The 16,383-nt window shown below is 38.8% G+C and overlaps 1 pseudogene; it reads right to left on the bottom strand.

Annotated features, from left to right (window-relative positions):
• Positions 1 to 10,860: 10,860 nt before the first annotated feature.
• On the bottom strand, positions 10,861 to 13,898 carry LOC107006163 (annotated as a pseudogene).
• Positions 13,899 to 16,383: the final 2,485 nt, after the last annotated feature.

Raw genomic sequence — 16,383 nt, 5'->3', positions numbered from 1 at the left:
TCTTAGAGGCCTTAAACAAGCCCTTAGCATACACCATCGCGTTTCATAGGTATAAAAATATGGAAAATTCAAAACATTACACATTCAGTTTATCTGGACTTCTCATTTATCCATATTTGAAGTTTACATAGACTTCTCATTCATCCATATATGAAATTTACATAGACTTCTAATTTATTAACATAGTCTACTATTGTTTCACACATAATCGTCTATTATATAAGTACAATATTTGTGACGTAGCACTTAAACTATTACAATATGTCTATATTTACAACTTTCAAGTAACAAATATTAGAAATGAACATTTTCTTATGCATAGTCAATTAGCTAGAACTAGAATAGTGGGTTACATCCTCAGACTTGAGGACTCACTATCTTGGACATCATATCCAAGCTTCTTGATATGTGGCATTGAATCTATTCATGGACCGATCCAACATTATTGTAGAAATAGAGAAAATGTAGGTTAGTACAAACCACATGTACTACGTATGAAGACTTATTAATGTACCGCGGTTTCACGGTACTTTCAATGCTTTTTTGTTAAGTTTAGTGTGTGTCTAAGGCCTTTTGTTAGTAGTTTTAATGTATTTTTCTTTTTGTTTTCAGGAAAAACTGTCCAGAATGAAAATGCTGAACATGTGCTGAAAATTGCAGAAAAGATGACCTACAGAGTGATCAACGGTCTGTAGGTGGCAACGGTCGCCACGGAGATGTTATGCTGCCAAGGAATGATTAGGAATTCTAACTAAGTGTGGGGATACAAATGGGATGGAGGTCTGTCGTTTCATCGACGGACCGTCCTGCTGATCCGTGGTGTTAACAGAATGTAGCCCTAGTACATGATTTGAAAAGATTCTAAGTGTGGAACAACGAAGGCCATCGACGGACCGTCGTCTTTGTCTGTCGATGGTAACAAAGAGTTGGAGAAGAAAGCAGCTGAAGATAGAGTTCAAAAATGTACCGGCGGAGGCGTCGACGATAAGACGTTGCCTCAATAGTCCGTCTGTTAGGTCGTCTACGCGAGACATGTTTTTGGATAGATTTTCCTTATTTAGGTTTCCCTTTACGTTTAGGATCCTTTTATTATAAATAGGACCAAAAACCTCGTTTTTGGGGTTAGCTCTTTGTTAATCTTGCGATTTGTATTGTTGGTTGTTGAACTTTGGGTTTTTGAAAATACTTGACTTTTCTAAAATCGATTATTACAATATTTTTATTAATTCAAGTGATTTTCTGTATTTTCTTCAAACTTGTTAATGTAAACACATGAAATGTTTTCAAATCAATATGAATTGTGTAAATCTTAACATGGGTAACTAAATCCACAACTACGTTTGTGGGAACCATGGGTAACTAATAAAGTAGAACTAGCTAAAATAACAACTCTAGAATAGTGTCTTGCATTTATTGATTATTCTTTCATTTAGAAGTCTTTTTGACTGTGGACAACGTTAGAACTCTCCTTGTTGCTATTTGTCGGACAAAGGATGTAGATAATAAGAAAAGAATTATCAACGTAGATTTAGTATACAGTATCTAATAGGCTAGTGTCGATTGGTGCAAAGTAATAATTAAGCCAAACATCGATTATGATGCTTAATATGTGGTAAAAGGTAAGGTTTAATAAAGTACACACACGTAGCCGGATCAAAATGCGAATAAAATTCACTAGTTGTCGGACCAAGGAATTAGGGATAATAACTTGCCACTTTGCATTGAAGATACTAGGAAAGAGTTGTTATAGCTATGGTTACTGCGTTAAAAACCTATGGGGAACACTTACCCCCTAGTTTCTCTCATCATTTGATAAACATAAAATATTTGAACTAGCTACTTGTTTACTTAGACTCAATTAATTACTTTTGTCACAAAATCCCCCCCTTAATCGTTTGTCTCCGGAAAGGACTAGAGTAAATAGAAGTTATCGTAGAATAAAGTTAAATCTAAACCATTTTCCTCTTGGGACGACCCCAACTGAACATTTGGGTTCTTTATTTGATACGACCGCTTATACTTCTTTAGAGAAGTATAGTTTGATCGTATCAAATTTTGGTACCGATGCCAGAGAAAGTGACTTTTACATTAACTTTAAGCATATTACCGAATTTTAGTCAACAATTTCCTGATTTTACTTTTTCTTTCTTTGTTTTTGTCTATGGCAGGTCTAGCTTTAGTGTATGCCAAGTACAAGGAATCGAGGAGAACCAATACTTCCACTTGATTCAAAACTAAACCTCACACTTCATATAATTAATAATAAAAAAAATCATGCTTATATCAATGATGAGATCAACCCTCTATTTCCCCCGCGGTTGATGCTCATTATCGAGTTGTTGTTGATAACCCTGGTGAAGGTAATCCGAGGAGGCAACCTCCCACCCCATTCCCTCAAGAGTACTATAACATAAATGTTAACATCACTGACTCTGATAGGCCACTTGTCGTACATCCTCTACAACATGGTCATACTTTTTTGGTAACTAGTAGCTTTATGTAGATGCTCACTGCTAGAGGTTTATTTTCAGGGCTACCATCTGAGGATCCACATGCTCACATCGCCAAAATAAGGTCGGTGTTTAAGAGTTGTGCAGGGAGGCCATACATAGACATGGATGTAATTGGATTAAGGGTGTTCCCTCTCTCATTGACGGGGGAGGCCTGAATTTGGTTTACTGAGTTTCCCTACAATTCTATCTATACTTGGGAGCAATTGAGGGATGTGTTCCCAGAAAGGTATTACCCGGTTTATAAAAATCTAAACCACAAAGATAGTGGCATTACCAGGGGAGTCAGTAAGCAGTTCTTGGATATGTTCACCTCATTCTTGAGGAGTGTCCCAACCCACCACACTGATGATGAGTCACTGAAAGAGTACTTCTATTAGGGGCAAGATGATAATAATAAAGCAATGCTTGATACGATTGAGGCTGGTTCTTATGCGGAGTGTACTTATGTAGAGATCGCTGAGAAGTTAGAGAAAATATCCTGAAATAATAATGTTTGAAGAAACAAGAAGTCGGATACTGGGAGAAACACTTTGCAGTGCAAGCTTCACATAACCCAGCTGCACATGAGATTCGTGAAGAGATGGCTCAAATGATAAATGAGCTTGGGTTGGTGTAAAAACAATTCACCAGGATGCAGAAAAGGTGAATAAGGTGAACTATTTGGCTTAACCACCACCACCGGTCAATGAGTACTACTATGAAGAAGATTCTTATGCAGTGAATGAGCAGACGGGGGTTTCCAGCCAAACGCCCAAGGCTCCAATGAGGAAAATTTGCACTAAGGTCAAGGAAATCATGGTCAAAACTATGGGAATTACAATCGAGAGGGTCACTATGTTTGAGATGGCGACTACAACCGCGACAACAACTTCAACCGGGGCAACCATGGAAACAGAAACGATCGGAGTGGGCCTTATGTTCCACCTCGAAATTGGGAAGTTGCTCCCAGGGATGATGGAGGTAGTATGGCACGAGTTTAAGATATGTTGCAGAATATGAGGAGGAGGTTTTATGCTATTTATGAGCACGCCAAAGAATTGAGAGATGATTTAGCAAATATTAGGCAAAAGGTGGATGCACATGCAATATCAATCAAGCATCTTGAGTTACAATTGGGTCATTGTCTTCTACTCTGAACCCACACCAACCGGGTACTCTTCCTAGCAATAATGTCTAAATTTTAAAAAATGATGGACATTATATGGAAGTCACTGCTCGAGGAGGTAAGCAGACCATGGATCCATCTATGCCGTCTAGCGTCAAAGATGAGAAAAGAGGAGATGATAAGGTATAGGAAGTTAGTGGTGAGTTGGTAGATAAATCGGGGAAAGAAGATGAAACACCCCAAAAAGTGACCTTCATTCCTAGAACAACACCTCCATTTCCGCAAAGAATTGTGAAAAAGACCGAGGATGGTAAATATCGAAATTTTATTACTCTATTGAAAGAGCTTTCCATAAATGTCCCTTTGATAAAAACTCTTGAACAAATGCCCGGTTACGCAAATTTAATGAAAGATATGGTCACTAAGAAGAGATCGGTTAGGTTTGAGGATGATGATCGGATGCAACACTGTATTGCTATTGCTACAAGGTCTCTTGTGCAAAAGAAAGAAGATCCAGGTGCTTTCACTATTTCATGTACGATTGGGTTGTTACACTTGCTAAAGCATTATGTGATCTTGGGGCATGCATAAATCTCATTCCTCTCTCTATTTACAAGAAAATGGGTTTGGGTGACCCAAAGCCCACTGCGATGCGGATACTGATGGCCGATAGAATGGTGAAAAGGCCTATTAGGATAATCCATGATGTGCTAGTAAAAGTGGAATCATTTATTTTTCTAGCTAATTTTGTGATTCTTAATTGTGAGGTCGACTTTGAGATGCCTATTATTCTTGGGAGGTCATTCCTTGCTACCGGTCGTGCCTTAGTTGATATGGATAAAGGGCAGATGAAGTTTCGGTTGAACAATGAAAGTGTAGGTCTATGAGGAAGAATGGTGAGCTCCAATTGATATCTGCGGTATCCTACAAGGTTGAGAGTTCGTTCGAGGTACAAATAGAAGAGTGTCTTGGTGTTGAGGCACTAGCGGCAGTGATCATGAATTTTAAGAGTGACTGTATCGAAGAGTATGGGTCATTGTTTGCGACATTTGATAGAGCTGATGTTCTGTTCAAACCAAAGAAATTGGATTTAGATATGAAGCATCGCGAGTTTCCACCTGCAAACCATCTATTGATGAGGCTCCAAAATAGGAGCTTAAGTCTCTACCACCTCATCTGGGATATGTATTCTTAGGGAAAGCTTACACTTTGCCGGTAATTATTGCATCAGATTTGAATATGCAACAAGTAGAGTGTTTGGTGAAGTGTTGAAGAGGTTAAAGAGAGATATTGGGTTGACTATTGTGGATATTATTGGGATCCTTCCCGGTATTTTTTCACATAAAATCAAACTCATGCCCCATCATTAGCCTAGTATTGGGCACCAGAGACGATTAAATCCACCTATGCAGGAGGTAGTGAAGAAGGAAATTATTAAGTCGTTGGATGCTTGAATAATATATATGATCACTTATAATAGTTGGGTATGCCTTGTTCAGTGTGTGGACGAAAAAGGGAATGACTGTGGTCCCTAATGAGTAAAATGAGCTTGTTCCAATGAGTCCGGTGACCGGATGGAGAGTGTGTATGGATTACCATAAATTGAGTGCATGAACTGAGAAGGACCATTTTCCTATGCCCTTCATGGATCAGATGTTGGATAGGCTTGCAGGAACGGGGTGGTATTGTTTTCTTGATTGTTATTTAGGTTAAAAGTTAAATCTCTATTGCACCAGAAAATCAAGAGAAAACCACTTTTACTTGTCCTTATGGAACATTCGCGTTCAAGAGGATGCCCTTCGGGTTGTATAATTCACCGACTACTTTTCAGAAATGTATGATGTACATATTCTCAAATATGGTGGAGGACACCATTGAGTCATTTATGGATAATTTTTCTGTTGTTGGTGATTCGTTTGATCATTGTTTGAATCACTTGTCCGATGTTCTCAAAAGATGTGAAGATTGCAACCTTGTGCTAAATAGGGGAAAATGTCACTTTATGGTGAAAGAGGGTATTGTATTGGGCCATCACATCTCAAAGAAGGGTATTGAGGTTGATCGAGCTAAAGTTGAGGTGATAGAAAGACTTCCTCCACCCATCTCTAAAAAAGGTATGAGGAGTTTCCTTGGGCATGCGGGTTTCTACGAGAGGTTCATCAAGGATTTTTCAAAAGTTGCACATCCTCTGTGCAAGCTAGTTGAGAAAGAGTGCAAATTTTATTTTGATGAATCATGTCTTAAGGCAGTTGGTGAGTGAAGGAGAAATTGGTGTCTGCGCCCATTATTATTTCCCCTGAATGGAGTAAGCCATTTGAGGTGATTTGTGCTTCTAGTGGGGTTGCCCTTGGTGTAGTTTTTGTTCAAAGAAGGGATAAAATCATTCACCCCATTTACTGTGCCAGTAAAGCCCTTAATAAAGCCCAAAAGAACTACACTGTGATTGAACAAGAGCTCCTTATAGTATCTTTGCTTTCGAGAAATTTTGCTCCTATTTGCTTGGGACAAGAGTTATAGTACATACTGATCATTCTGCCTTAAAATATTTGATGGCAAGGAAGGATGCGAAGCTGAGGTTGATTCGTTGGGTATTACAATTACAAGAATTTGACTTTGACGTGAAAGATAGAAAAGGGAACGAATATTAAGTTGCCGATCACTTGTCCCAACTAGAGGATGAAGTTATGCAAGAATTGGGTAAAAAGGTTGAAATTGATGATAGTTTCCCTGATGAGCATGTATTGGCCGCTTCTCAAGACTTGATTCCATGGTTCGCTGATTATGTGAATACATGGCTAGTGATATCATCCCATTAGACATGTCCTTTCATCAAATGAAAAAGTTCATGCATGATCTGAAAAATTCTTTTGGGATGAGCCATATTTATATAGTAGTTGTGCCGATGTGCTTATTCGGCGTTGTGTGCCGGAAGCCGAAAGATGTTGTGTTTTGGAGGCATGCCACTCCTCGCCTGTGGGTGGGCATCATACTAGTATACGGACAGCCCATAAAATCTTGCAATGTGGCTAATATTGGCCAACCATCCACCAAGATGCTCATGATTTTGTCAAGGCAAGTGATATAGGCCAAAGAGATGGAGTTGTTTCTAGACGGCAAGAACTCCCTTCAAATCCCATTCTTATAATTGAGTTGTTTGACATGTGGGGTATTGACTTTATGGGACCCTTTGTGAGTTCTCATGGGATGAAGTATATTCTTGTGTCGGTTGATTATGTGTCAAAATGGGTGGAAGCCTAGTACTTGCAAATAATGAAGGCAAGAGTGTCATCGCGTTCTTGAAAAAGAACATATTTTCCAGATTTGGCACCCCAATAGCTATTATTAGTGATGGGGGATCCCACTTCTGCAACAATTTGTTCAAAGGGTTATTGGAGAAATGTGGGGATCGCCACAATGTGGCCACGCCGTACCATCCTTAGACTAGTGGGCAAGTTGAGGTGTCAAACAGGGAAATCAAGCAAATTCTTTCATAAACGGTGAATACGAGAACAACATATTGGTCAAGGAGGCTTGATGATGCTCTTTGGGACTACCAGACAGCATACAAGATGCCTATTGGTATGTCTCCATATCAACTAGTATATGGGAAGGCTTGTCACTTGTCGGTTGAGTTAGAGCATAAGGCCATGTGGGCAATAAAGAAACAGAAGATGGATTGGAATGAAGCAGCGGAACAAAGTCTGAATGGGTTAAATTATCTTGATGAGTTTCGCTTGAATGCATATGAAAGATCATCCCTCTACGAAGAAAAGATGAAGAAGTACCATGACCAAAATATTGAGAAGCGCGATTTGTAGTTGGGGATTTTGTGCTTTTGTTCACCTCTAGGTTGCGCTTGTTTCCGGGCAAACTCAAGTCGAAATGGACTGGTCCATTCTTGATAACCCAAGTTTTCTCTCGTGGAGCGGTTTAGTTGTAGAATAAAGAGGGTGTAAGGTTCAAGGTTAAAGGGCAAAGAATCAAAATCTACCTTGGGCATGCTGAAAAGGTGAATGAAGTGATCGAGGCATACCATCTTCATAAAGTCTGAGTAATCAAGATTCTTGCGTTGTGACGCGATTAAATCAAGTGTTGATTAGGAGGCAACCCAATATGTATCCTCTACCAAACAATAGGTTTTTTTTCGTGATTTCATAGTCGTAGTTTCATTATTTCTAATTTTCTCACTTAATGTCACATTAATTTACTTTTATTGTTTTTAGAAGTGTTGGCTAGAGATTAAACTAGAATCCGTCTCTAAAAAGTGTCCAGAAATACAAAAAGATTACCTTATTGGGTGTTTAATGTGAAGGGACCAAATCCCTAGATTTTTACAAAAAATTGGTGTGGTGCACTGATCGAAGGACCCTCATCCTGTCAAAGGACCGTCAGTAGGGTCCGTAGATCCCAGGTTTGTTTCTTTAATTTTTTTCTAGGTTAGGGAACATTCGATGGAGCAGTCGAAGGACCGTCGACTGACTTACGGTCTGTCGACGGGGAATGGTGGACTCCTCCTATCCACTAACCCGACCCAACACGATCGGCTATATATTAAATTTTTAAACTGTTTCTGCTAACCACCCTTTCAAAACCTTTACCAAAATCGTTTCCCTCCTTATTTCTCTTCAAGTTCCCCACTACTCACCCATTAACTCCCATTTCTATCAGTCAGATTCTCATCTTCCCCAAATCTCCATGAATTTCTCAAATCCCTTCTCTTCCCCAATCTTCCATCTTCATCTGTCTTCTGCCAGGTCGATGTTCAAAGTCGCCCTTTGGTGTTTCGTACTTGTAAGAATTCATCCCCTCATTCCCTACACTATAGATTACAGGTTGTATTTTTGATCTGCTCTATTTACTTTTATTACTTTACATGCTAAATTTCTTGAATATGATAGTGAATCTTGAATTTGGGACACCGTTGCATGGCTTAAAATCTTCAAACTGAATTCCTAGTCTCTCAACACAATGAAAGTGAATGGGATGGGGGTGTAATGTCTAATAATTGCTGTGTTTTGAATTTGGGACACCGTTGCATGCTTAAAATCTTCAAACTGAATTCCTAGTCTCTCAACACAATGAAAGTGAATGGGATGGGGGTGTAATGTATAATAATTGCTGTGTTTGGAGTGTTGTTGTTTCCGACTTACGCTTTGATAGTTTATGAGAATCTATGTTTAAAACTATGATAATTTCTTCCCTAGGATTGATGAAATGCTTTTTTAACACTACAACATTTTACTCTTTTAGCCACCCTTGTAAAGTGTGGCCTGAACTAGCTTTAAGTGTGGCCTTTGATAAAAGGCTACACTTTTTGATTTTAGGCAACACTTTTCGGGGGGTGGACCAAAGAGTCATTACCATTAACTTTAGGCTACACTTTTCAAGTGTTGCAAAAGTAGCTACGCTTAAAAGTGTGGCCAATGAAGTACAAAGGCGGCACTTTGTAGCAAATTTTTTCACAAACCTTTATTTTGATAATACAACACTTCCAAGTGTGGCCTTTGATTTATTATAGTCACATTTTAAAAGCGTAGCCTTTTGTACCTCTCCTATGACAACACTTTTAAGTGTAACCTTTTCTTATGTACATTCTACAATTTATAATTAGTGATCCCCATAATTGATGTCCAATGTAGCCACACTTTTAATGTGGAAATATGTCAAGAATTCTATAGACACAATTTCTACTTGAAAAATAATAATTTCTTTTTACATAAATCTGTTTCACATAATTATATATAAACTTGATGTTGCCCGTTCGCTGCACGTGACAAATCAGTTTGTATTTAACAATATTTAAAATATTAACAATGAGTTGTGTCAAAATGTTCTTCATGGATTCAACAAATGAAATATACTTCTTCAAGAATATGAAGCTTGACATACAGGGGCAACACCGAAAATTGATTAAAATTTCCTTCAGATATGAAAGTGGATGACTGTAGCTGTCATTTATTTGTGAGAGCAAGAACTCCCAAGTTCCAAGCAACCGAAATTTATTAAATGCAAAAGTAGAGGTTCCTATTCAAGCTGGGTATAAGAAAGTATCCTGCATAAATAATAGTAACAGATACACCATCAATATGGTGATGTAATAATCCTTGGAAAAGCAAAACATGGCAAAAATCAATATTTCAGAGAAGTGAAAATCAAATCCATCTAATGATAACAAATTTGTCAGAAATTGATTGAACTATTACTACATATAACCAAATATGCTGAGAGGTCAGCGAAATGAGAGATAACAAATAATGAATCAATCCTAGCTATAACTTGGCTTGTACTCATAAACAAACATATTTTTCTTCTTCTTGGATACAACAACCAAGAAGCTACACAAGATTCCCATGCTGGAGTTAAACAATTAAAGATAATCTCATTCTAGAACTCATCAGTTCCCTAGTCCATATTTAGGCATACCCTAGATATCCAGTACACTAGTTAAATGAGTTTCTCCAAAATATTTTACTGACAAACAATAAACTAGATTTTAACATTATTGTTTACATGAAGTAGGAGAATGACATATCAATAATCTTACCGAAACATGTGTTTTCGTTATAAAGGTTTAGAAATTCCTTTTTAGGGAGTTATTTTGAGTGAACATAAAGATATTAAGTTAAAATAGTTACCTTGTAAACAGGTCCAAAACCATCGTCTCCAATCTTGTTGTTCAATGAAAAGTATTGGTTGCATGAGATATAGTTTCAAAATCAAACAACGGTTAATCTAGCTCTTTATCTTCTTCTTTTGCCTTGTGAGGTTTACCTTTTCTAGAATATTGTTGTTTCTTCTTCTTTTTCCTTATGTACATGATTAAGCATAATATTAGGAGCAGACCTAATGCTGCCAGTGGTAAGATAATTATCATTTTCTTTACTTTTCCGGTACTGGAGTTACCGGATGACTAAAATAATTTCATATGAAGGAAATTATTTTTTGTTTTTTTGTCCAATAATGAGGGCAAACCTCAACATACTCAGATAATCTAATGTAGCATAATAAAAAAACTTACATGAAAAAGTAAAGAAACATATTTATACCTAACTGACAAGAGTCGAACTTTACATAGATATCACTTTTTGTATTGATTTCTTTCATCAATATGTGTTTTTCTTCAAGAAAGTTAACTACAATAGTAGAAGAAACTCAGCTGTTTCAGTACATTGTACTTCTGGGCAGAAAGTGAAAAGATTATTGACATGTAAAAGAAGAAGTTCCAATAAGAGACATCAAACACTATATTACTTTGTATTTCTTTCATATTGCGACAATCTCTTGAGTTGGCAAAGGATCCCTTCGATACTGTACATTTCCTCGACCACGATGATTATCTTCTTCCATGGTCTGTGTGTTTTAGATTGTCCCTCAGCAACATGTTTTCTGAAAAATTTCTCCAAGTGGATGGTGCTAAAGAAATTATGGAATTTAAAGATCAGACATGACATAGGACACCTCAATGAAAATTATCATTCAAATGAAAATGAAATCTCGTGAATACTTACTGTTATGTTGAAAAACGGTTATGGTGGATCCAGAACCTCGAGCAACATTTAGAATAGAGATATGGTTTAGATAATCAGTGATGATCTATCCTCCCTGCAAATGACTGTAATAAAAAAACAAATATTTATACCAATTATAAAACAAGAACATAACTTTATGTAACTCTATACCTTTCCAATAAAGAAAGGAAGAATAGTTGAATTTGTAACATAACCCATACCAAAAACAAAAGCAGCTGGTTTTCGAACAAAATTAACCAGATACATTTCCAATTAATGTTACTTATGCAGGAAAGATGCATAGTATAAAATTGAACGGGATCATGCCTACCCCCATCAACACGGGTACTACATGTTCTTGCGGAAAATCTTATCAAACACTCAATAACACATGGGGTACAATATTCATCAGAAGTAGAAAAACAAAGGTAATATATGATCTCAAGTTCATGCACCTTGAAGCTTTTGTGATCCGACTATGTAAATTTGTTTGGAGTTTATTCGAGCATTAAAAATGTTTCAACACACTTACTACTAACCATACATATTACATTGTACAATAGAGAAATATTCATACATCTCCAATCTAGTGGTAGTAACTTTATATTCACATAGTTCTCTTAAATCAATAAACAGAACAATCGAAAAAACATAAAAAAGGCTAGTAGAAATGCCATGAATCAAACACAGAGACAAGCATATTAGCAGGACAAACATTATAGAAATATAAATACAATTAAACCTGCAAATTACTAGCATCCCACAAATTGAATATTTTTCTGATGAAATCACGAAGTTTGCCAAAGGTAAACTGCAAGCCTGTCCAATTTAAATGCAAATTGAGTTCATACTATGTGTAATATACTCAAATTGAAATTCTTCTTAGATCTAAATTTGTAAAAAAAATTTCTAAAAGCAAAAAATGAAGAGGTACTCATAAAAATTATAATTTTTGAGTACCAACAACATGGAGATACTGATTACCAGAAGATGACTGGCCTATATAATCGAACTGACCAAATCTATCTCCGTTGCCGCATCTTGTATCTTTCTTGTGTAGATTCAGATTCCGACAACCAAAGTAAGTTTTCTTCAAAAAAAATCTCCAGATACTTGAATGAAGGCAAAAAAGGATAGAAAATTGTCACTATGTCAGACGGAGGAGAGACAATGGTTATTTGTTTGGGGGAAATGAAAAGAAAGACTGTAGGAGTTAGGGTTTCATATCTAAGAGTAGCTATTTGGCCCAAATGACAATGGGTGTTTAATTTTTGTTGTTAAATTGTGTTTTTATTTTTGAAGAAGTTTTTTTTTTTTTTGAAAAATTTGAAATTGGAGGGAGAGTTATATATGTTGGAGGGAAAATAATATTTTAATGAAAATTTTTGAAAAACTACAAGGCCACAGTTGTTAAGTGCTGTTTTTAAATTTTTAGAAATAGAACACTTTAATAGTGTAGTCACTTGGGTAAATAGGTGTTGCCAATTTTATCAAGATATCAGAACTCTTAAAAGGTGTTGTCTATTCCATTAAAGAGCACACTTTACAAGTGTCGCCAATATTATTGTAGTCAAAAGCTAAGAACTAAGGCTACACTTCAAAAGTGTACCCAAATATGTTTTAGGAAACACTTTACAAGTGTTGTCAAGATCTAGTGTGGCCTTAGGCTTAAAATGGTGTAGTGTAAACTCTAGAGGAACTTAATGTTTCTTAGATTGCTCTGAAATTGTTATTTGGGGGTAACAATGGCTGACAAAATTTTGTCCCTGAAAGATAGAACGAGACCACATCGACGGACCGTCGGTCAATCGATGAACCGTCATTGAGGTCCGTCCACAACATCTCCCCTGATTTGTCTAACTATCTACCCACGGGGGAATGATCGTAGACTCTATCAGAACCCTTATTTATGAAGTTCCTCAAAACTTTTCTAAGGGTCCATCGACGGACCCGTCCGTCCTGCATTTCCATCGTCTCTAACAGAACCTTTGTTTCGCAATGTCTAAATTAATTTTTTATGTGCCCACCGACGGAACCCCACTGACGGACTATCGTTCCATCGATGGGGTCCGTCAGTCAATTCTGCAGTTCTGCATCACAACTCTGTTTGTGTTTCCTCCTCTATGTTTGATTCTTGTGAGTGTGTTGCATGCTTAAATTGGTGCTAATAACCCATCTTTGTAGGTACACATGGCACCCAATCAAGACATATTCTATTCTCGAGGGCGTTCCAAGTCTGTCGCCCCTTCCAGCGGGTTGGTGATTGGGTCGTCCGACGATTAAAACAACCCCGAATACGTGCCACCAAGCACCTAGATACTGTCACATGCTGCTAGGACCTCTCGGAGCACGCCCATGAGGGTGGCATCTGGTGTAATTACTGCCTCCTAGTCTGATGAGGAGCACACACTGACCGACATACCATTTGGGGCTACTGCAGTTTCTGATGGAGCATCTGGCTCTGCGGAGGCTTCTGGGTCTGAGGAAGCTTCATCTTCACAGGGGTCACTACTCCATCTACATATGTCCACTCTACCTCATTTGAGGAGGCTAACAGTGCGGATTCTACTCCAGCACCCCTGACCAACTTCCCGGCACCGATTGCAAATCAGCCCAATTAATGGTGTGTCGAGGGCCATTTATCACATATACAGGGATGCAAAGCTGCTCAATGACAAGGGTTTCATGACTCGGACTCTGACAGTACAGCGGAGAGTTCTTACCGGGAGTCTTCCCACCATGCCAGCTATACATGACCTTTTCACCCGCCATCGGTTAGAGTGACGGGTAGAAGGTTGGGCCATTACATCGAGGAGATGGTGCGAGACTTCTACGTCGCTTATGTGGTTAGTATCAGGGCTAGTATTTATAAGCGAGCTATTCCCGCCAAACACGCACCACTTGAGCATGTTCGTGTCCGTGGCAAGTGGGTGGATATCTCTTTGCCCGCCATTCATAGATTTTTATATGGTACTGACATTGATGCCACCAGGACCCCCCTCACTCCCGAGCTTGACTATCGGTGGAAGCTAGTAAAGGGTGGTCATTTCCAACGTAAGAGAGCGTTGAGAGAGACCACCATAAGGTGGATAGCCTAGAACATGTCCGTGTATTACGAGGGTGCTTATTGGGTGCTGGAGCCCAAATTAGGTATATAGAAGGCCAAGCTCACATTCACGGCCAAGTTCTTATGGCTCTTGGTCCGTCATTACCTCTCCCCCACTGTTGCTGGTAATATTGTTACATGGGATAGAGCAGTGCTGATAGCTGCCGTGGTTGCTGGGTTGGAGGTGGATTTCGCATGGCTTTTACAGCGGTCATTCATGAGAGGGATTTTAAGGCCACCACTACTTACCCCTTCCCTTTAATAATTTTTGAGTTGTGCAGGTTAGCTAGAGTGGTCGTGTGGCACTTGATGTTCTCAATACCCCGACTGACATACTTTATATCGGTCTCATCCAAGATGAGGCCAATGAGTTGGCTCCAAAACGAGGGCCCAGAGCTGAGGTACAACTGCTTGGTGAGAACTTGGCAGACACGGTAGAAAAATAATGATGGATTGATCAGGCTAGAGTAGAGCCTACTGACACCACCCTAGTTGAGTCTATCTCGAGTACTAGCACAGCTCTAAGCTCCTCCTACTCCACCCCATCTGCAGCACTGGTTCCAATCGCTAGGGTCCAAAAGTTGGAGGCCCAAATGGCCACAGTTCTGCATCATATACAGCCTTGGATGCAGAAGTCCATTGCTGTGGCACAAAAGCGAACAGAGAAGAAGATGGCCCAGCGGACTGAGAGGTAGAATAGAGGTCCACCAGCGTCGTGACGCATTTGAGTTGAGGGTTCTCGCTTGGCCATCCCCTACTGTAGATTTGATGACTCTCCAAGTTTTTGTGAGAAGTCTAAGAGCAGATATGGATGCCATATTAGAGGCTCGGGTGACCGAGAATGAGGCCCCATCTACGGAGCCTGCTGAGGATACGATCATTATTGCACTATTCTCTACCACGGATGCTCAATCACCTCACCCACGTGAGCATACCAAGAGGAACCAATCTAGAGAAGATGATGAGACTCTACATAGGAAGATAGAGTGTCTTGAGTTTGAGACTGCGAGGAGAGCCTTGCTGATTGATGAGGAGGCCCGACAAATGAGGGCTGAGGAGGTGGCTGTTAGGGCGTCTAGCTCCAGGATGCTGATTTTGAGATAAGCGCTACTGAGAGTGTTGTTATTGCTGCGGACACGACTGGTGGTGTCCCTACTATAGAGTAAGCGGGTTCTGGGAAACTGGACCAGCCATCTTGTTGATCATCGGCGCTATGCACCTCAGGTTTGCTTCATCCACCACTCGGTTTTATATTTTTTATGCATTGGAGACAATTGCATGCTCTTTTGTTGGGGGTGAGGTAAATGGAAAGTGAGTGCTAGGGTGAAGTATGAATAGCCAACTCACTATCCCTTCTTGGGGTTTTCTTGCCTGTGATCTTTCTCCCCAAGAGACTTTTGACTTTACTATTGAACCAACACCTTAATATCTTGTACATAGTATTGATATGAAATCTGAAGCATGATGTCTAAATAAAATTATATCTTGATTTAAAGAAAATGCTTGCATGATTAGGCATAGTGAATAATGAATTTGTGGCTCTAAGCATGACATAGAGATACGGTTTTGCATGACCCTCAATCTTAAGCTTGAACTAAGTGTCTGATAATATGGTAGGGTAATGAGGTGTTAAGTGAGTGTGAGAAATTTTAATAGACCACCGTTAGTAATGAGCTAGAACTTGCCCAGTTAATCGTGCTAAAAGTAATCTGTAATAGACAATTAGGAAAGGATCATAGGCTCTTGTTGAACATAGTCAATCTTTAGCCTAGATAAAAGAAAACTGAACGAAATCAATCCCATCTTGATCCAAATGGTTTAAGATTAAAATGAACCTTTCTTTTCTACCCCCACTTATTTTATGGGAACAATGTGTTGGCCCTAGTCCCTCCTTGGACATATGCACCTTAGCTTATGCCAAAAGTATAAGTTGAGGGTGGCTAATGCAGAAAACAACCTTGTCGCGTCCCTGACCCAACCTTGGGTATTGTGTACCTTAACTAATTGCAAAGCCATGAGTTGAGGGTGTCTATTATGAGGAATGCTCAGGAAAGTAGGGCTAAAAGAATAAAGATAGAGAAAGAAGAAAACAAAAGTGACTCAAGCAAAGTTGAAATAAAGTGAAAAATTGCAAAATTTGAAAGTAAAAAA

This window comes from Solanum pennellii, chromosome 12 (genome assembly GCF_001406875.1).
Source record: "Solanum pennellii chromosome 12, SPENNV200".
NCBI lineage: Eukaryota > Viridiplantae > Streptophyta > Magnoliopsida > Solanales > Solanaceae > Solanum > Solanum pennellii.
The sequence above is the reverse complement of the archived record's forward strand: the minus strand, read 5'-3'. Positions and strand labels throughout refer to the sequence as shown.